This window comes from Oncorhynchus mykiss, chromosome 21 (assembly GCF_013265735.2).
Source record: "Oncorhynchus mykiss isolate Arlee chromosome 21, USDA_OmykA_1.1, whole genome shotgun sequence".
Classification (NCBI taxonomy): Eukaryota; Metazoa; Chordata; class Actinopteri; order Salmoniformes; family Salmonidae; genus Oncorhynchus; species Oncorhynchus mykiss.
In genome coordinates, this window is record NC_048585.1 from 60,062,655 (window position 1) to 60,084,313 (window position 21,659).

Below are 21,659 nucleotides of genomic sequence, written 5' to 3' on the forward strand. Positions count from 1 at the left end.
GACCCAAAAAAACGACTCCGAAAAAGAGGGAAACGAGGCAGTCTTCTGGTCAGACTCCGGAGACGGGCACACCGTGCACCATTCCCTAGCATTCTTCTTGCCAATGTCCAGTCTCTTGACAACAAGGTTGATGAAATCCGAGCAAGGGTAGCATTCCAGAGGGACATCAGAGACTGTAACGTTCTTTGCTTCACGGAAACGTGGCTTACTGGAGAGACGCTATCCGAAGCGGTGCAGCCAACAGGTTTCTCCACGCATCGCGCAGACAGGAAAAAACATCTTTCTGGTAAAAAGAGGGGCGGGGGCGTATGCCTTATGACTAACGTGACATGGTGTGATGAAAGAAACATACAGGAACTCAAATCCTTCTGTTCACCTGATTTAGAATTCCTCACAATCAAATGTAGACCGCATTATCTACCAAGAGAATTCTCTTCGATTATAATCACAGCCGTATATATCCCCCCCAAGCAGACACATCGTCGGCTCTGAATGAACTTTATTTGACTCTTTGCAAACTGGAAACCATTTATCCGGAGGCTGCATTCATTGTAGCTGGGGATTTTAACAAGGCTAATCTGAAAACAAGACTCCCCAAATTTTATCAGCATATCGATTGCGCAACCAGGGGTGGAAAGACCTTGGATCATTGTTACTCTAACTTCCGCGACGCATATAAGGCCCTGCCCCGCCCCCCTTTCGGAAAAGCTGACCACGACTCCATTTTGTTGATCCCTGCCTACAGACAGAAACTAAAACAAGAGGCTCCCACGCTGAGGTCTGTCCAACGCTGGTCCGACCAAGCTGACTCCACACTCCAAGACTGCTTCCATCACGTGGACTGGGACATGTTTCGTATTGCGTCAGACAACAACATTGACAAATACGCTGATTCGGTGTGCGAGTTCATTAGAACGTGCGTTGAAGATGTCGTTCCCATAGCAACGATTAAAACATTCCCTAACCAGAAACCGTGGATTGATGGCAGCATTCGTGTGAAACTGAAAGCGCGAACCACTGCTTTTAATCAGGGCAAGGTGTCTGGTAACATGACCGAATACAAACAGTGCAGCTATTCCCTCCGCAAGGCTATCAAACAAGCTAAGCGTCAGTACAGAGACAAAGTAGAATCTCAATTCAACGGCTCAGACACAAGAGGCATGTGGCAGGGTCTACAGTCAATCACGGACTACAGGAAGAAATCCAGCCCAGTCACGGACCAGGATGTCCTGCTCCCAGGCAGACTAAATAACTTTTTTTGCCCGCTTTGAGGACAATACAGTGCCACTGACACGGCCTGCAACGAAAACTTGCGGTCTCTCCTTCACTGCAGCCGAGGTGAGTAAGACATTTAAACGTGTTAACCCTCGCAAGGCTGCTGGCCCAGACGGCATCCCCAGCCGCGCCCTCAGAGCATGCGCAGACCAGCTGGCCGGTGTGTTTACGGACATATTCAATCAATCCCTATACCAGTCTGCTGTTCCCACATGCTTCAAGAGGGCCACCATTGTTCCTGTTCCCAAGAAAGCTAAGGTAACTGAGCTAAACGACTACCGCCCCGTAGCACTCACTTCCGTCATCATGAAGTGCTTTGAGAGACTAGTCAAGGACCATATCACCTCCACCCTACCTGACACCCTAGACCCACTCCAATTTGCTTACCGCCCAAATAGGTCCACAGACGATGCAATCTCAACCACACTGCACACTGCCCTAACCCATCTGGACAAGAGGAATACCTATGTGAGAATGCTGTTCATTGACTACAGCTCGGCATTCAACACCATAGTACCCTCCAAGCTCGTCATCAAGCTCGAGACCCTGGGTCTCGACCCCGCCCTGTGCAACTGGGTACTGGACTTCCTGACGGGCCGCCCCCAGGTGGTGAGGGTAGGCAACAACATCTCCTCCCCGCTGATCCTCAACACTGGGGCCCCACAAGGGTGCGTTCTGAGCCCTCTCCTGTACTCCCTGTTCACCCACGACTGCGTGGCCACACACGCCTCCAACTCAATCATCAAGTTTGCGGACGACACAACAGTGGTAGGCTTGATTACCAACAACGACGAGACGGCCTACAGGGAGGAGGTGAGGGCCCTCGGAGTGTGGTGTCAGGAAAATAACCTCACACTCAACGTCAACAAAACTAAGGAGATGATTGTGGACTTCAGGAAACAGCAGAGGGAACACCCCCCTATCCACATCGATGGAACAGTAGTGGAGAGGGTAGCAAGTTTTAAGTTCCTCGGCATACACATCACAGACAAACTGAATTGGTCCACTCACACAGACAGCATTGTGAAGAAGGCGCAGCAGCTTCTATCTCAAGGCTATCAGACTGTTAAACAGCCACCACTAACATTGAGTGGCTGCTGCCAACACACTGACACTGACTCAACTCCAGCCACTTTAATAATGGGAATTGATGGGAAATTATGTAAATATATCACTAGCCACTTTAAACAATGCTACCTTATATAATGTTACTTACCCTACATTATTCATCTCATATGCATACGTATATACTGTACTCCACATATGTCAGAGTCAAGGCCCGCGGCCACATCCGGCCCGCAAGAAGGTTTTTTACGGCCCCTGGGATGATCTTGATTTATTATTAGAACCGGCCCGCAGCAAGCCGGCAGCCCGCAGATCTTTTACACGCACCAATACTACATTTCCCACAATGCAAAGGTGACGCACCGAGCAGTAGGCTGCTTCATTTCAATATTTATTGGCACAGCAGTCGTCAGCATCACAGTAAAATTAACTTTCAGATACCCATCAAAAATGGCAAAACGGAAGGTGGATACTGAGAACCGGGGGTTTCAAACAAGGTGGGAGTCGGAGTATATGTTCACGAAGGTAGCTGGAAAACCTGTGTGTCTTCTGTGTGGAGAAAGTGTGGCGGTACTGAAAGAGTGTAATCTGAGACGACATTATGAAACGAAACACGCGGACAAAAACAAGAATATGGACATGGAACAAAGGCTACAAAAGGCAGAGGAATTAAAACGAGGCCTCAAATCTCGACAGGCTCTGTTCAAAAAAGCCAAATCACAAGGCCAGGCTGCTGTCAAGGCCAGTTTTATTTTGGCAGAAGAGATCGCTAAATCAGCCCGGCCATTTACGGAGGGGGATTTCATCAAAAACTGCATGATTAAAGTTTGTGACGAAGTTTGCCCAGAAAAAAGGCAACTCTTTTTAAATGTGAGTCTGAGCAGAAACACCATTGCCGAGAGAGTAGACCAGTTGTCCATCAATCTAAAAGAGCAGCTTGTGAAAAAGGGAAAAGATTTTATTGCATATTCCTTGGCTGTGGATGAGAGCACCGACATTTCTGACATTGCCCAGTTGTCAATTTTCATCCGCGGAGTGGACTCCAGCCTAAGCGTGACAGAGGAGTTTTTGGCTTTACGTCCTATGCATGGCACAACTACGGGGCATGATTTGTATGAAGAGGTGTCAAGATGTGTAAATGAGATGGAGCTGCCTTGGGAAAAACTCGTGGGTTTGACAACCGACGGAGCACCTGCGATGTGTGGACACAGGAGCGGACTGGTGGCGAAGATACGGGAAAAGATGCAAGAGGAAAACGCGACAGGTGAGCTGACAGCTTATCATTGTATCATACACCAGGAAGCGTTGTGCGGTAAAGCCTTGAAAATGGAGCATGTAATGAGCATCATCACGCGCACAGTTAACTTTATCAGAGCCAAAGGTTTGAATCACCGCCAGTTCAAGGCATTTCTGACGGAGTTAGAAACGGAGCATGGTGATTTGCCTTATCACACAGAGGTGTGATGGCTAAGCCAGGGAAAGGTGCTTCAAAGATGTTTCGAGCTTCGTGAGGAGATTTGTCTATTCTTGGACAGCAAAGGGAAAGACACAACACAACTCCGAGACGAAATGTTTCTGTGTGAAATGGCTTTTCTGTGTGACATTACGAGTCATCTGAATGCAATAAACTTGCAGCTGCAGGGTCGGGATCGTGTCATCTCTGATATGTACAGTACAGTGAAGGCATTTAAAACCAAACTGACTCTGTGGGAGACGCAGATGCGGAAAGAAAATTTGAGCCACTTTCCCAGCTGCCAGACCATGAAAGAGAAGCTCTCTACCAGTGCGTTCCCGAGCACACAGTTGGCTGATAAAATAGGTATGCTTACCACTGACTTTCGACGCCGATTTGCTGACTTTGAAGCACAAAAAAGCAGGTTGGAACTGCTCTGTAACCCATTTGCTGTTGACGTGGAAAGCTCACCACCAAACCTCCAAATGGAGTTGATTGACCTCCAATGCAATGATGCACTGAGGGAAAAATATGCGGCAGTGGGTGCTGCGGAGTTTGCCCGTTTCCTCCCCGGCACAATGCCCCAGCTGCGCATCCAGGCTGCTCAAACGTTGTCTATGTTTGGCAGCACATACCTGTGTGAACAACTGTTTTCTTTGATGAACCTGAACAAAACATCACACAGAAGTCGACTTACTGCTGAACACCTCCACTCAATTCTGAGGATTTCTTCAGCTCAGAGCCTTACCCCGAACATTGATGAACTTGTGGAAAAGATGGGACACCACCAAGTATCACCCTCAACCTCAAACAAGTGAACATTACTGTGCAATCACATATTTAGAGTTTTTACTCAGTTCAAGTTTAAAAGTTAAAATTTAATATTTGTTTTCAATGCATGTTACTTCTCCTTAAACAAAGTGTTGTTTTTGATTAATAGATTTTTGCACTTTATTTTTTTGTATTTCAATCCAATTATATTTTAAAAATATTTCAGTTGAGTGGATGATAGAAAATTGCTATTATTGTTTTTTCTTTGAAGTAAATTTAGCCCACTTTTGCTAAAATAGAAAATATAGTCTACTGATGGTGCCTTGAATACCGGTTTCTTTCATTTAATGTTCATGTTATGGGGATATTTATATAAAGGAAATTTGTCTTTTGTGTCTGTTGAAAATTAAAGATTACTGACAGAGCCATAAGAAAATATTGCTTTATTTATCTGATCATATTGTAATATATTTGTTAGGTTTTCAGTAGGTTCAATTAGGTTCACTAGACTATATGCGTCATTTAAAAAATTTTCAATGAACATTCGAACAGTCCGGCCCTCGTCTTGTAGCTGATTTTTTTATTTGGCCCTCCGTCCATTTGACTTTGACACCCCTGCTGTACTCTATATCATCGACTGTATCCTTATGTAATACATGTATCACTAGCCACTTTAACTATGCCACTTTGTTTACATACTCATACTAATTTTGCACGCCCAATTTTTCTATTTTTGATTTGTTAAAAAAGTTTGAAATATCCAATAAATGTCGTTCTACTTCATGATTGTGTCCCACTTGTTGTTGATTCTTCACAAAATAATAAAGTTTTATATCTTTATGTTTGAAGCCTGAAATGTGGCAAAAGGTCGCAAAGTTCAAGGGGGCCGAATACTTTCGCAAGGCACTGTATTATTTATCCCCTCACACTGTGTACAAGACAGTAGTTTTGGAATTGTTAGTTAGATTACTTGTTGGTTATTACTGCATTGTCGGAACTAGAAGCACAAGCATTTCGCTACACTCGCATTAACATCTGCTAACCATGTGTATGTGACACATAAAATTTGATTTGATTTGAATTTCATTTAAAGTACTTCAAAGTTTTTTTCCATAATTCTTTATAATATTGGTCCTTGCTTCATAATACAGTTTCTTCTTCTTTGTGTTGAGTTTAGTCACATAATTTCTCAATTTGCAGTAAGTCAGCCAGTCAGATGCGCAGCCAGACTTATTAGCCACTCCTTTCCCCCCCCCCATCTCTTTCAACCATACAGTTTTTCAATTCCTCATCAATCCATGAAGCCTTAACAGTTCTAACAGTCAGTTTCTTAACAGGTGCATGCTGTTCAATAATTGGAAGAAGCAATTTCATAAATTCATCAAGTGCAGTGTCTGGATGCTCAGACCAACACATATTTGTGACATCATCCACATAAGAGTCACATGGTCCAAATACACCAAGACATTTGTGTATACAGCACAACATAATCTATTTCCCATCGGGGGACTGTAAAGATTTGGGTCCTCAATCCTCAAAAGGTTCTACAGCTGCACTATTGAGAGCATCCTGACGGGTTGCGTCACTGCCTTGTATGGCAACTGCTCGGCCTCCGACTGCAATGCCTTACAAAGGGCAGTGTGTACAGCGCAATACATCACTGGGCCATCCAGGACCTCTATACCAGGCGGTGGCAGAGGAAGGCCTAGCCACCCATAGACTGTTCTCTCTGCTACCTCATGGCAAGTGGTACCCGAGCGCCAAGTCTAGGTCCCAGAGGCTTCTAAACAACTTCTACCCCCAAGCCATAAGACTCTAGAACCTCTAATCAAATGGCTATCCAGACAATATGCATTGACACCCCCCCCCCCCCCCCCCCTCTTTTCATGCTCTCTATTTATTATCTATGAATAGTCACTTTTATAACTCTACCTACATGTACATATTACCTCAATTACCTCGACTAAGCTTTGGCCTCGCATATTGATACCCGCTGTATATAACGTTGTTGTTATTTTACTGCTGCTCTTTACTAATTTGTTACGTTTATTTCTTAGGTATTTATTTAAAAACTGCAGTGTTGGTTAAGGTCTTGTAAGTAAGCATTTCACTGTAAGGTCCTGTTGTATTCGGCGGATATGACAAATACAATTTGATTCGTTTTGTATGTGACCAATAAAATTTGGTTTGATTTGATTGGTTTGATTTGGTCCTTCGGAGATTGTTGAGGTTTTACATCAGGTGATGAAGGAACTGAACCGAAGACTGGAGAGACACTTTAATTTAGATGCTGCCAACTTTACGTTTGCAATATTTACTGGATGAATTTGTATTGTAATACAATATTCATTCTAGGACATCTGATTTTATACAATAGGTGCAAACTAACTGTGACAAAAGTAGTGTTTTTCACGTGTTACTTTTACATTGTATTTATTGATTGACAACCCTAATGTCACAATATGCTTTGTGTTTTACTCCAGCCTAATGACTTTGACACGGAAGTAGAGAACAGGTCTTGGCAGTTAAAAGGAATGCATTAACAATACATCGTAGACATGAGACAGGGAACAGATTGGTCACCACTACAGTTGCTCATATCACGTCATACCACATTACCTTATATAAGTGCCCACAGTCAAGATTAAGTCATCTAAGGGTGCACCACGGATTCTAAGACAAACTACTCCTGAACTTCTGAATATTGCACTATAGATACTGGATACATATAACTTGGTGTAGCTCTCGTCAAATAAATTATCAAATCAACCAATAAGACATTTTAGAATCAACAGAATTTTTATTTCACGATAATGGGTAAGTATTTAAATATTCATTATAATAAGCCACATTTGTAATTTTTTTTCTTCTGTAAACTCACTTTGAAATACATTTTCTGTCAATCATATAGAAAAGGGTCCTTATGCATTATTTACAGTACCTTTGAAATGATGAATGGCGTTAATTCATAGAATATCTCTTGTTTTTTTTTATGGCCAACCACCACAGGCTGAAAAAAAAAAAAAAGTGCATCTACTTATCAGTGATCTACAGTGTGCTACCGTTTTGGGAACATATGCTCCTACACATGTTGCTGTGCTACCTGAAACTATTATTATTTTGGCAGCACCGGTGCCCCTAGAAGAAGAAAGAAATTGCTCAGATAATAAATGTTGTAATGATTTCTTCGCTGTCCTTCAGCCTCAGTAGTACGCAAACCTGTGGTGGCACAGAAAGAAAATGGAGATGAGCTTCAAAAGTAACTAGGATTCATATAGATCCAATGTAGGATATATCTCAATCTTAATTTGTTTTATTCTGGTGCTCCTAAACATTGTATTTTGGGTTTAGGAGCAAACTGCAGTTGCAACATTCATTTTTTGACCTATAAATGAATGATGTAAACCTGTTGATTTTTAAAGAGTTTAACTAATAAATGCCCCATGAGCTTAGTTCAACTGTCGTAGCCCATGAGATGCAAAATATATGCTTGTTTTTCCAATTCTGTAAAGTAAATGTAAACAAACACTATACGGTAAGCGGTATCGGAGCGCCAAGTCTATGTGCAAAATGTTCCTTAACAGCTTTTACCCCCAAGCCATAAGAATGCTGGACAATTAATCAAATGGCCACCCTGACTATTTGCATTGACCCCCCACCCTTTGTTTTTACATTGCTGCTACTCGCTGTTTATTATCAGTTTACACCTACCTATATATACAAATAACCTCGACTAACCTGTACCCCCACACATTAAAAACCTTTACAGGATCGGTGGGTCCCCCACGGGACGGTTGAGCTAACGTAGGCTAATGCAAATTAGCATGAGGTTGTAAGTAACAAGAAAATTTAACAGGACATCTGAAATTGGCATAAAACTTAAATTCTTGTTAATCTAACTGCACTGTCCAATTTACCGTAGATATTACAGTGAAATAATACCATGCTATTGTTTGAGGAGAGTGCACAGTTATGAACTGGAAAAGTTATTAATAAACCAGTTAGGCGCATTTGGGCAGTCTGAAAACAATATTTTCAACAGAAATGCAATGGTTCATTGGATCAGTCGTCAGACTTTAACTGAGGGAATTGTTTATATGTTGTCAAATTTGTATTCAATATAACATTTGAAAAAATGCAACAACAAAAAAATGCTAAAAAAATAATATATGTTTTTGTATTTAGAGATTTAAAAAGTATTCATCCATAATCTGCTGGTTTAAAGTCCACTCCTTGGAATGTCTTCACAAAATTAAACCAAAATATTTAGGCTGACTTCTTTCAGTGTCCAGATTAATGGATTTCCGGTATATGCAAATATGTTCTTATTTAATTAGATATCGCATAATTTTTCATTTTAAATACAATATTTCAGAAAATGTGTAATACAAGAAAAGTATTATATTTGTGTCTACATTCAACTGGTAAAAGTTGATTGTCATATGATTAAGGGGGGAAAATGTATCTATTAGGATAGGATAACTGCAGAACTCAGTTAGCTGAAGGCTGTCTCAATTCATTAATGTTGAATTGTTCTATATCTTAAGCTATAGCTACAGTGGTTGAAACATGAGATGCAGTAAGAAAGTATTCAGATCCCTTGACTTTTATTCTAAAATTGATTAAATACATGTTTTTCTTCATCAATCTACACACAATACCCCATAATGATAAAGCAAAAACAGGTTTGAAGAAATGTTGGTACATTTATTCAAAAAAATTGAATAGCAGCAAATTGGTTTTAAAAGTGCATCATGTCAAAATGTGTAGAATAGCAAGATCACCACCGGTCGACATTGCGCCACTGTCATGACACTCCTTCCTTGGCGAGGATCAAAGGTGCCAGATCAGCTAGGCACATGGGGGACAGATTGACAGACCCCCCCCCCCCTCTCTCCCACAGGAGAGCAGGGAGAGAGGGATTATGGACGGTTTTATGACTTCACAACCGGTCGTAAAATTATAGAGAACTTTCTCTAAATTGCCCTGCAGTATTGTGAAGGTAAAACTCCCTTTGTTACAGAGAGACTCTTGCCACCAAAATGTGGGAAAAGGTCAGTTGGGACTTAAAGAATAATTCTGTCAAAGTGTTATTTATTTTGTGATGTCATTAATGATGGTATAGCTAAATACCTGTATCTCTGAAGATGTACACGTTCGAGCTGTCAGGTTTGCAACTAAATGTTGTATAAAATATATGATTATTAAGTATGACAATACTTTTGTGAAGATTTTAGCCTTCTAAATGAGAATTATTTTTCATCTAAACTTCTGCCCAGTCAGTAGCCACGCAACAGTGAGCTCAGAGTTTGTGCCAGCATGGCCAGAGTGCATAAAAGGTGTTTCAAACTCTAGAGACCAAGTAGACGACGGTGTGAGCCCAATGTCACAAAATTGTTAGAAGCTCTGAAACTCTCAAGACGAGTAAAGACTAAAGACTAGACCAGCACATTCACAGTCTTCAGCTGTGTATGAAAAAGTACTCATAGAACATTGACGATAGACTCTGATACAACCGTGGGTACGCCTGAAGTATCTATTCCAACGAACACTCCAAGACCAGAAAAGCTTTACTGGAAAGGACATTATGACCTCTGGTGGACAAACCAGATTCTTACATCCCTCGATAACTTCACCATAGGACCGATCGAGTTCGACAGAGAGGCGACAGAGAAAGACATCTACAGGAAAACATATATTGTATTTCTAATCCGAATGAACGTGGTTAGGGTGCTAAGTTTTCATATTTCTGTGAGCGTAACTTCCATATGTATGTACGATAAATTGACTCTCTTTGTCTCTCCCTCTCTTCATCTTTCCCCACACTCCTTTCCATTGTGTAACAAGCCATCATATCGTGTCAGTCCACTAGGGACTTTTATCTCATGTAAGTGTACTTGTGTATTCTGTTATTATTTAGTTAGTTAATAAATAAATTATTAAATCAGTTTTGTTTAGTACTGAATTTTCAAAAGGACTAGGGTTCTTGCAGATATCATGAGGTCTACGATGTTCAGAATGAGACTGATGAGGTAATAATTAATAATTGACTGTTATTTATGTAAGAGATATCCATATATCTTTAGAGTTTAAGTCGGGAGATAGTAACTCGTTAAACAACTATTCCCATGGTTCCCCAAATTTCGAATGAGTTAATTGTTACATGATTAATTTATTCGAGTAACAATTAAACATAATTAGTTGATTAAATAAATAACAGTCATCAGATTAATGATATTCACGTCACGACACAGCTCATAAGTTACATAAAATACACCTGTCCAGAAACAAGTCTCTCACAGTTGCCACCTTTTATAGACCCCATTCACCCTCATTCCGTCAGTAGAGGATGCCTGGTTGCTCTTTAAAAGTGCTTTCCTCACCATCTTAAATAAGCATGCACCATTCAAAAAATGTAGAACTAAGAACAGATATAGCCCTTGGTTCACCCCAGATTTGACTGCCCTTGACCAGCACAAAAACATCCTGTGACGTTCTGCATTAGCATCGAATACAAGTCAGGAACCAAGGGAAGTCAGGAACCAATATACTCAGTCAGTTAGGAAAGCTAAGGCTACTTTTTTCAAACATAAATTTTAATCCTGTAGCACTAATTCCAAAACGTTTTGGGACACTGTAAAGTCCATGGAGAATAAGAGCACCACTGAGGATAGGAAACACTGTCACCACCGATAAATCTACGATAATCGATCATTTCAATAAGCATTTTCCTATGGCTGGCAATGCTTTCTACCCAGCCAACATCTCAGCACAGCACACCCCACAGCAACTTGCCCAAGCCCCCCCCCCCCCCCCCCCCCCCCAAATCCAGACAGCTGATGTCCTGAAAGAGCTGCAAAATCTGGATCCCTACAAGTCAGCTGGGCTACACAATCTGGACCCTCTCTTTCAAAAATTATCCACCAAAATTGTTGCAACCCCTCTTAAAAGCCTATTCTATTCTCTTTCGTATCATCTGAGATCCACAAAGATTGGAAAGCTGCCGTGGTCATCCCCCTCTTCAAAGGGGGAGACACTCTAGACCCAAACTGTTATAGACCTATATCCATCCTGCCCTGCCCTCTGAAATCTTCGAAAGCCAAGTTAACAAACAGATCACGACCATTTTGAATCCCACCGTATCTTCTACACTATGCAATCTGGTTTCCGAGCTGGTAATGGGTGCACCTCAGTCACGCTCAAGGTCCTAAACGATATCATTACCGCCATCGATGAAAGACAGTACTGTGCAGCCGTCTTCATCGACCTGTCCAATGCATTCTACTCTGTCTATCACAGCATTCTTATCGGCAGACTCAACAGCCTTGGCTTCTCAAATGACTGCCTCGCCTGGTTCACCAACTACATCTCAGATAGAGTTCAGTGTGTCAAATCAGAGGGCCTGTTGTCCAGACCTCTGGCAGTCTCTATGGGGGTGCCACAACGCCCCATAAACTACCCACCACTGCGACCTGTATGCTCTCGTTGGCTGGCCCTCACTACATATTCCTTCTCCACCAAACATTACAGTTGGCACTATGCATTGGGGCAGGTAGCGTTCTCCTGGCATCCGCCAAACCCAGATTCATTCGTCTGACTGCCAGATGGTGAATCGTGATTCGTCACTCCAAAGAACGCGTTTCCACTGCTCCAGAATACAATGGCGGCGATCTTTACATCAATGCTTGGCATTGCGCATGATGATCTTAGGCTTGTGTGCGTGCTGCTGCTCTTCCATGGAAACCCATTTCATGAAGATCCCGACAAACAGTGCTGACGTTGCTTCCTGGAGTGTTGCAACCGAGGACAGATGATTTCTACGCATTTCAGCACTCGACGGTCACGTTCTGTGAGATTGTGTGGCCTACCATTTCGTGGCTGAGCCAATTTAGCTCCTGGAGGTTTCCACTATAATAGCACCTACAGTTGACTGAGGAACCTCTAGCAGGGCAGACATTTTTTAAACTGACTTGTTGAAAAGGAGGCATCCTATGATGGTGCCACGTTGAAAGTCAATGAGTTCTTCAGTAAGGCCACTCTACTGCCAATGTTTGTCTATGAAGATTGCATGGCTGTGTGCTCAATTTTATAAACCTGTCAGCAATGGGTGTGGGTGAAATAGCCAAATCCAGTCATTTGAAGGGGTGTCAGATCAGGAGTATCATCCAATCAGACCATTAACTGTCAATTTACGGATATGATTACGAGTATGGCCATGTCAGCACACTCATACCCTATACGCTGACTCGTCATCATCGGTGATCAGGCCTACCACCTGTGTCTCATCGGAAAACTTAATCGTGGTTTTGGAGTCCTGCGAGGCCAAGCAGTCGTTGGTGAACATGGAGTACAGGAAGGGACTAAGCACGCACCCTTAAGGGGCCCCCGTGTAAAGGGTCAGCATGGCAGATGTGGTATTGCATGTCCTAACCACCAGGGGGCGGTCTTCGGGAAAGCCATGATCCAGTTGCAGAGGGATGTGTTCAGTCCCAGTGTCCTTAGCTTAGTGATGAGCTTGGAGGGCACTATGGTGTTGAATGTTGAGTTGTTGTCTATGAACAGCATTGTCACATAGGTATCCCTCTTGTCCAGATGGGAAAGAGCAGTGTGCAGTGCAATAGAGATTGCGTCATCTGCGGATCTGTTGGGGCAGTATGCGAATTGGAGTGGGTCCAGGGTGCAAAGGATGATGGCGTTGATGTGAGCAATGACCAGCCTTTCAAGCAGTGGAGGACGGCTCATAATAATGTCTGGAACGGAGCGAATAGAATTCCATCAAACAAATGGAAACCATGTTGGAAACCAGGGAAAAGTGCTGAGTCACTGCTTATTTTTGTTAGAATGTTTATTTTTGTTTGGACAGTGAAATGAGGTGGCGTCAACTTTTCTTGAGTATACACATTTTTACTATGATACGTTTATTTAATTTTTAGTGTAATTGTTTTTGATCATAAATATTTGTGTTGATAAACACAAGCATGAAAACATTTTAATGATATCTATTTAAGACAACCAACATTTTGGGGGATCCTCGATTATTGGTTGTCATACTTGAGTAAAAGAAAAGATAACTTAATGGAAAATGACTCAAGTAAAAGTGAAAGTCACCCAGTAAAATACCACTTGAGTAAAAGTCTAAAAGTATTTGGTTTTATATATTCTTAAGTATCAAAAGTAAATGGAATTGCTAAAATGTACTTAAGTGTCAAACGTAAAAGTATAAATCACTTCAAATGCCTTATGTTAAGGAAACCAGTCGGCACAATTTGTTGTTTATTTTTTATTGACGGATAGCCAGGGGCACACTCCAACACTCAGACATAATTTACAAACAAAGCATTTGTGTTTAGTGAGTCCTCCAGATCAGAGGCAGTAGGGATGACCAGGGATGTTCTCTGTTTAGTGAGTCCTCCAGATCAGAGGCAGTAGGGATGACCAGGGATGTTCTCTGTTTAGTGAGTCCTCCAGATCAGAGGCAGTAGGGATGACCAGGGATGTTCTCTGTTTAGTGAGTCCTCCAGATCAGAGGCAGTAGGGATGACCGGGGATGTTCTCTGTTTAGTGAGTCCTCCAGATCAGAGGCAGTAGGGATGACCGGGGATGTTCTCTGTTTAGTGAGTCCTCCAGATCAGAGGCAGTACGGATGACCAGGGATGTTCTCTGTTTAGTGAGTCCACCAGATCAGAGGCAGTAGGGATGACCGGGGATGTTCTCTGTTTAGTGAGTCCACCAGATCAGAGGCAGTAGGGATGACCGGGGATGTTCTCTGTTTAGTGAGTCCACCAGATCAGAGGCAGTAGGGATGACCAGGGATGTTCTCTGTTTAGTGAGTCCTCCAGATCAGAGGCAGTAGGGATGACCAGGGATGTTCTCTGTTTAGTGAGTCCTCCAGATCAGAGGCAGTAGGGATGACCAGGGATGTTCTCTGTTTAGTGAGTCCACCAGATCAGAGGCAGTAGGGATGACCGGGGATGTTCTCTGTTTAGTGAGTCCTCCAGATCAGAGGCAGTAGGGATGACCAGGGATGTTCTCTGTTTAGTGAGTCCACCAGATCAGAGGCAGTAGGGATGACCAGGGATGTTCTCTGTTTAGTGAGTCCTCCAGATCAGAGGCAGTAGGGATGACCAGGGATGTTCTCTGTTTAGTGAGTCCTCCAGATCAGAGGCAGTAGGGATGACCAGAGATGTTCTTTTGATAAGTGCGTGAATTGGACCATTTTCCTGTCAAAATGTAACGAATACTTTTGGTTTTCAGGGAAAATGTATGGATTATTTTAATATTTATTTTATTTTATGTAGTGAAGTAAAAGTAAAAGTTGCCAAAAATACAAAAAGTAAAGTACAGATAGCAAAAAATGACTTAAGTAGAACTCTAAAGTATTTTTCCACCACTGGTGCAAAGTACACCACTGCAATCAAAGAGGCTAATCAACAGTACAGGGACAAAGTGGAGTCGCAATTCAATAGCTCAGATACGAAACGTGTGTGTCAGGGACTCCACACAATCACCGATTATAAAGGGCAAGCCAGCCACATCGCAGACACCAACACCTCGCTCCCAGACAATCTAAACACAGTCCGTGCCCGTTTCACGGGAAAACACAGGGCCACCGCCCTGATCTAAATGACTATCACTCACTTCTGTCATCATGAATCGCTTCAAGGTCCAGACCTGATCCCAATTGAGATGTTGTGGCAGGACTTGAAACCAGCAGTTCATTGCTTGAAAACCCACAAATGTCGCTGAGTGAAAGCATTTCTGCATGCAAGAACGGTCCCAAAATTCCTCCACGTGATGTGAGAGACTGATAAAGCTACAGGAAGGGTTTGGTTGCAGTCATTGAAGCAAAAGGTGTCACAAGCAGTTATTGAGTGTAAAGGGGACAAAAACTTTTTCACACAGGGGAATTGGGTGTTGCATAACGTTTTTCCTTCAATAAATAAAATAAGTATACATTTTTAGTCTGATTTGTAAAAGCAGGTAAAAGCAGGTTCCATTTATCTAATATTAGGTTTTGGTCGAAGATCAGATAACATTTAGTATTAAAAATATGCATAAATATAAAGAAAGTCAGAAAGAGGGCGTCCTCCAGTAGGGATGACCGGGGCAGGGATGACCGGGGATGTTCTCTGTTTAGTGAGTCCTCCAGATCAGAGGGAGTAGGGATGACCGGGGCAGGGATGACCGGGGATGTTCTCTGTTTAGTGAGTCCTCCAGATCAGAGGCAGTAGGGATGACCGGGGATGTTCTCTGTTTAGCGAGTCCTCCAGATCAGAGGGAGTAGGGATGACCGGGGATTCATGTCTCAGAACAAGAATAGACTTTCAGAAGAAAGTTCTTTGTTTCTGGCCATTTTGAGCCAGAAACAAAGAACCCACAAATGCTGATGCTCCAGATACTCAACTAGTCTAAAGAAGGCCAGTTTTATTGCTTCTTTAATCAGGACAACAGTTTGCAGCTGTGCTAACAGAATTGCAAAAAGGTTTTGTAATGATCAATTAGCCTTTTAAAATGATAAACTTGGATTAGCTAACACAACGTGTCATTGGAACACAAGAGTGATGGTTGCTGATAATGGGCCTCTGTTCGCCTATGTAGATATTCCATTTAAAAAATCATCAGTTTCAAAAGTCATTTTCAGCTACAAAAGTACACATCCAGTGGATAGAGAGACGTTTATTATGTTCAACATAGGAGGGCCAAACACAGGAAGCAGCTCTTTCAGTAGTTTAGTTGGAATAGGGTCCAGTATGCAGCTTGAAGGTTTAGAGGCCATGATTATTTTCATCATTGTGTCAAGAGATATAGTACTAAAACACTTTGAGTGTCTCTCTTGATCCTAGGTCCTGGCAGAGTTGTGCAGACTCAGGACAACTGAGCTTTGAAGGAATACGCAGATTTAAAGAGGAGTCCGTAATTTGCTTTCTAATAATCATGATCTTTTCCTCAAAGAAGTTCATGAATTTATTACTGCTGAAGTGAAAGCCATCCTCACTTGGGGAATGATGCTTTTTAGTTAGCTTTGCGACGGTATCAAAAATCAATTTCGGATTGTTCTTATTTTCCTCAATTAAGTTGGAAAAATAGGATGATCGAGCAGCAGTAAGGGCTCTTCGATACTGCACGGTACTGTCTTTCCAAGCTAGTCGGAAGACTTCCAATTTGGAGTGGCGCCATTTCCGTTCCAATTTTCTGGAAGCTTGCTTCAGAGCTCGGGTATTTTCTGTATACCAGGGAGCTAGTTTCTTATGAGAAATGTTTTTAGATTTTAGGGGTGCAACTGCATCTAGGGTATTGTGCAAGGTTAAATTGAGTTCCTCAGTTAGGTGGTTAACTGATTTTTGTCCTCTGATGTCCTTGAGTAGGCAGAGGGAGTCTGGAAGGGCATCAAGGAATATTTGTGTTGTCTGTGAATTTATAGCACAACTTTTGATGCTCCTTGGTTGGGGTCTGAGCAGATTATTTGTTGCAATTGCAAATGTAATAAAATGGTGGTCCGATAGTCCAGGATTATGAGGAAAAACATTAAGATCCACAACATTTATTCCATGGGACAAAACTAGGTCCAGAGTATGACTGTGACATGAGTAGGTCCAGTGACATGTTGGACAAAACCCACCCTCTGCTATGACTACAAGGTCCGATAGGAATTCAGGGAACTCAATGAGGAACGTTGTATATGGCCCAGGAGGCCTGTAAACAGTAGCTATAAAAAGTGATTGAGTAGGCTACATGGATTTCATGACTAGAAGCTCAAAAGATGAAAACGTCATTATTTTTTAAATTTGCTATCGGAATATTAGCATCACCTCCACCTTTGCGGGATGCACGGGGGATATGGTCACTAGTGTAACCAGGGGGTGAGGCCTCATTTAACACAGTAAATTCATCAGGCTTAAGCCATGTTTCAGTCAGGCCAATCACATCAAGATTATGATCAGTGATTAGTTCATTGACTATAATTGCCTTTGAAGTAAGGGATCTAACATTAAGTAGCCCTATTTTGAGATGTGAGGTATCACGATCTCTTGCAAAAATAATAGGAATAGACAAGGTCTTTATCCTAGTGAGATTGCTAAGGCGAACACCGCCATGTTTTAGTTTTGCCCAACCCAGGTCGAGGCACAGACACGGTCTCAATGGGGATAGATGAGCTGACTACACTGACTGTGCTAGTGGCAGACTCCACTAAGCTGGCAGGCCTGGCCTGCACCCTATTTCATTGTGGAGCTAGAGGAGTTAGAGCCCTGTCTCTGTTGGTAGATAAGAAGAGAGCACCCCTCCAGCTAGGATGGAGTCCGTCACTCCTCAGCAGGCAAGGCTTGGTCCTGTTTGTGGGTGAGTCCCAGAAAGAAGGCCAATTATCTACAAATTCCATATTTTGGGAGGGGCAGAAAACAGTTTTCAACCAGCGATTGAGTTGTGAGACTCTGCTGTAGAGCTTTGTATGGAGAGTTGTTTTATTATGCTAATTCGATTTCCGTGGGGGTATGGACATTGACTCTAGGGGGTTTAACGGCTGTGGTAAGGACAACACTGAGGATGGATCAACAACACTGTAGTTAATCCACAATACTAATCTAAATTACAGAGTGAAAAGAAGGAAGCCTGTACAGATTACAAATATTCCAAAACATGCATCCTGTTTGCAATTAGGCACAAAAGTAAAACTGCTCATTTGCAAAGAAATGTCATTTATGTCCTGAATACAAAGCTTTATGTTTAGAGAAAATCCAACACAACACATCACTGAGTACCGCTCTTCATATTTTCAAGCATGGTGGTGGCTGTATCGTGTTGTGCTTATGCTTGTCATCGGCAAGGACTAGGGAGTTTTTTAGGATAAAAATAAACGGAATAGAGCTAAGCACAGGCAAAATCCTAAAGGAAAACCTGGTTCAGCCTGCTTTCCAGAAGACAAATTCATGTTTCAGCAGGACAATATGTATCTATACAGGGCGATAGCCAGATGCAGACACGGGGGGCAGATGGTTCGAGTCTCTGATATTTATTATAATTCAAGGGGCAGGCAAGAGACAGGTTGTGGACAGGCAAATGTCATAAACCAGGTCAGAGTCCAGGAGGTACAGAGTGGCAGGCAGGCTCAAGGTCAGGGCAGGAAAGGATCAAAACTGGGAGGACTAGAAAAAAATGGAGATAAGGAAAAAGCAGGAGCGCAGAAAAACACGCTGGTTGACTTGACAAGACAAGACGAACTGGCAACAGACAAACAGAGAAGACAGGAATAAATACCATGGGACTAATGGGGAAAACAGGTGACACCTGGAGATGGATGGAGACAATCACAAAGACAGGTGAAACAGATCAGGGCATGACACAATAACCTAAAACACAAGGCCAAGTAGACAGTACACTGGAGTTGCTTACCAAGACGACATTGAATGTTCCTGAGTGGCCTAGTTACTGTTTTGACTTAAATTGCCTTGAATATCTATGGCTGTCTAGCAATGATCTAGCAGTCTTATATGGAACACATACTTACCCCACTATATATACCACCAGGGGTCTTTTCACTGTCCCCAAATTCAGACTAAATTCATGAAAACGTACAGTATTATATAGAGCCATTACATGGAACTTCCTTCCATCTCATATGATAAATTGAACAGCAAACCTGGTTTAAAAAAAACAGATAAAAGGAACACCTCACGGCACAACGTCTCTCCACTATTTGACCTAGATAGTTTGTGTGTATGTATTGATATGTTTATATACTGTTTTATATAAAATGGCTACGTGCCATTTTTAAATGCATGTAGTTTTGATCTTGAACTGTTCTTATCTATTAGTGTTCTGTATTATGTCATGTTTTATGTTTTGTGGACCCCAGGAAGAGTAGCTGCTTCTTTCGCAACAGCTAACGGGGATCCTAATAACACTGAACATGTAACAAAACAATTTCAACAAGGGCATGGGGGGGGAACAGAGGAATATATATATATACAATGTGATTAGGGAATGTAAACCAGGTGTGACAAGACAAAACAAATGGAACTATGAAAAATGGAGCGGCAATGGCTAGAAGGCCGGTGACGTCGACCGCCGAACGACGCCCAAACAAGGAAAGGAGCCGACTTCGGTGGAAGTCGTGACGATATTTGCGTTGAGCTAGTGATGGAGCAGTTTATATGTGGAGGTAGCTAATACGTAACAGGCACTGTAGGTCATATTTTCATGGTATTAGTTTTACCTCTCCCATTTTGAACAGTTGTTGTGCTTTAACCAAATCCATTGTATTGTATATTTATGTCTTTAGATCATAATTCTCAAAGAACACATATGATGAGTTTATACCAAGCGCTCCTTCTAATGGGTAAGGGATGTGTATTCAACAGAATTAGACATTTTGGAATATATATCAATGACGTCATTGTTATTATTTTAATAAAATAAATGTTACTCTGTTTTTGCTGAACAATAGTGGTCATTACAATGAATCCTACAACCGCAACCGTTACAGCCGTCAATGATGCATCAACAACAACTGATGAACCCACTACAACCGTAACTGATGCATTGACTACAACTGGTCAACCCACTACAACTGTCATTGATGCGTCGATAGTAACTGGTGAACCCACAACAACCATCAACGCTGCATCACCAACTACTGTTAAAGCCACAGCCACTACAACCATCACCGAGTTATCAAAAACAACTGGTGAACCAAATAAAATGGTCATTGATGCAATGACAAAAACTGGTGAACAGCTACAGCCGTCACTGATTCAACGACAACAACTGGTGAACCTACTAAAACTACCACTGAGTCAACGACAACAACTGGTGAACCCACTAAAACTACCACTGAGTCAACAACAACAACTGGTGAACCGACTAAAACTACCACTGATTCAACGACAACAACTGGTGAACCCACTAAAACCACCACTGAGTCAACGACAACAACTGGTAAACATACTAAAACCACCACTGAGTCATCAACAACATCTGGTGAACCCACTAAAACTACCACTGAGTCAACGACAACAACTGGTGAACCCACTAAAACTACCACTGAGTCAACGACAACAACTGGTGAACCCACTAAAACTACCACTGAGTCAACAACAACAACTGGTGAACCCACTAAAACCACCACTGAGTCAACGACAACAACTGGTGAACCGACTAAAACTACCACTGAGTCATCGACAACAACTGGTGAACCCACTAAAACTGTCACTGTTTCATCCAGAACAACTGGTGAACCAATTACAATCGTTTTTGCATCATCCAGAACCCCTGGTGAAAATACTACAACCGTCAATGAGTCACCAAAAACAACTAGTGAACCCACAACAAGCGTCACTGATGCAACAACTACTGCCAGTGAAACCGCTACAACCATCACTGGTGTTGTCGACAAAAACAGATGCAGCTGCAACTGTCATTGATGCACCGAGAACAACAGGTGAACCCACTCCAACTGTTACTGGGGCATCAACAACAACTGGTGAACCCACTACAATCATCTCTGAGGTAACAAAAACAACTGTTCAACCCACATCAACAGTCACTGGTGTGTCAACAACAACAGGTGAACCCACTACAACCATCATTGATGTGTCGATAGTAACTGGTGAACCCACTACAACCATCATTGATTCATCAACAACAACTGGTGAACCCAATGAAACATTGACAATAACTAGTGAATCCACTACACCAGTCACTGGTGTGTCGACAACAACGGACGAACCAACTACAAACGTCACTGGTAGATTGACATCAACGGTTACAGCGTCACCCACAACAACAACTGTCATTGGAGCATCAACAACAACTAGTGAACTTACTTCAACTGTCACTCGTGGGTCGACAACAACTGGTGAACCCACTACAACTGTCACTCGTGGGTCGACAACAACTGGTGAACCCACTACAACTATCATTGGTTCATCAACAACAACTGGTGGACCCACTACAACCATCACTGAGTCAACAACAACTGGTGAACCCACAACAACAGTAACTGTTGTGTCAACAACAACTGGTGAACCCACTACAACCATCACTGAGTCATCAAAATCAACTGTTGAACCCACAACAACAGTCACTGCTGTGTCGACAA

General features: G+C 42.3%; 1 long non-coding RNA gene across 1 annotated transcript; it reads left to right on the plus strand.

Moving 5' to 3' along the window:
- The first annotated feature begins 7,066 nt into the window (after positions 1-7,066).
- On the plus strand, positions 7,067-20,384 carry LOC110500904. Its single transcript, XR_005038676.1, has 3 exons — positions 7,067-7,381; positions 19,842-19,898; positions 20,007-20,384. It is a non-coding gene; the product is annotated as an uncharacterized LOC110500904 (long non-coding RNA).
- Positions 20,385-21,659: the final 1,275 nt, after the last annotated feature.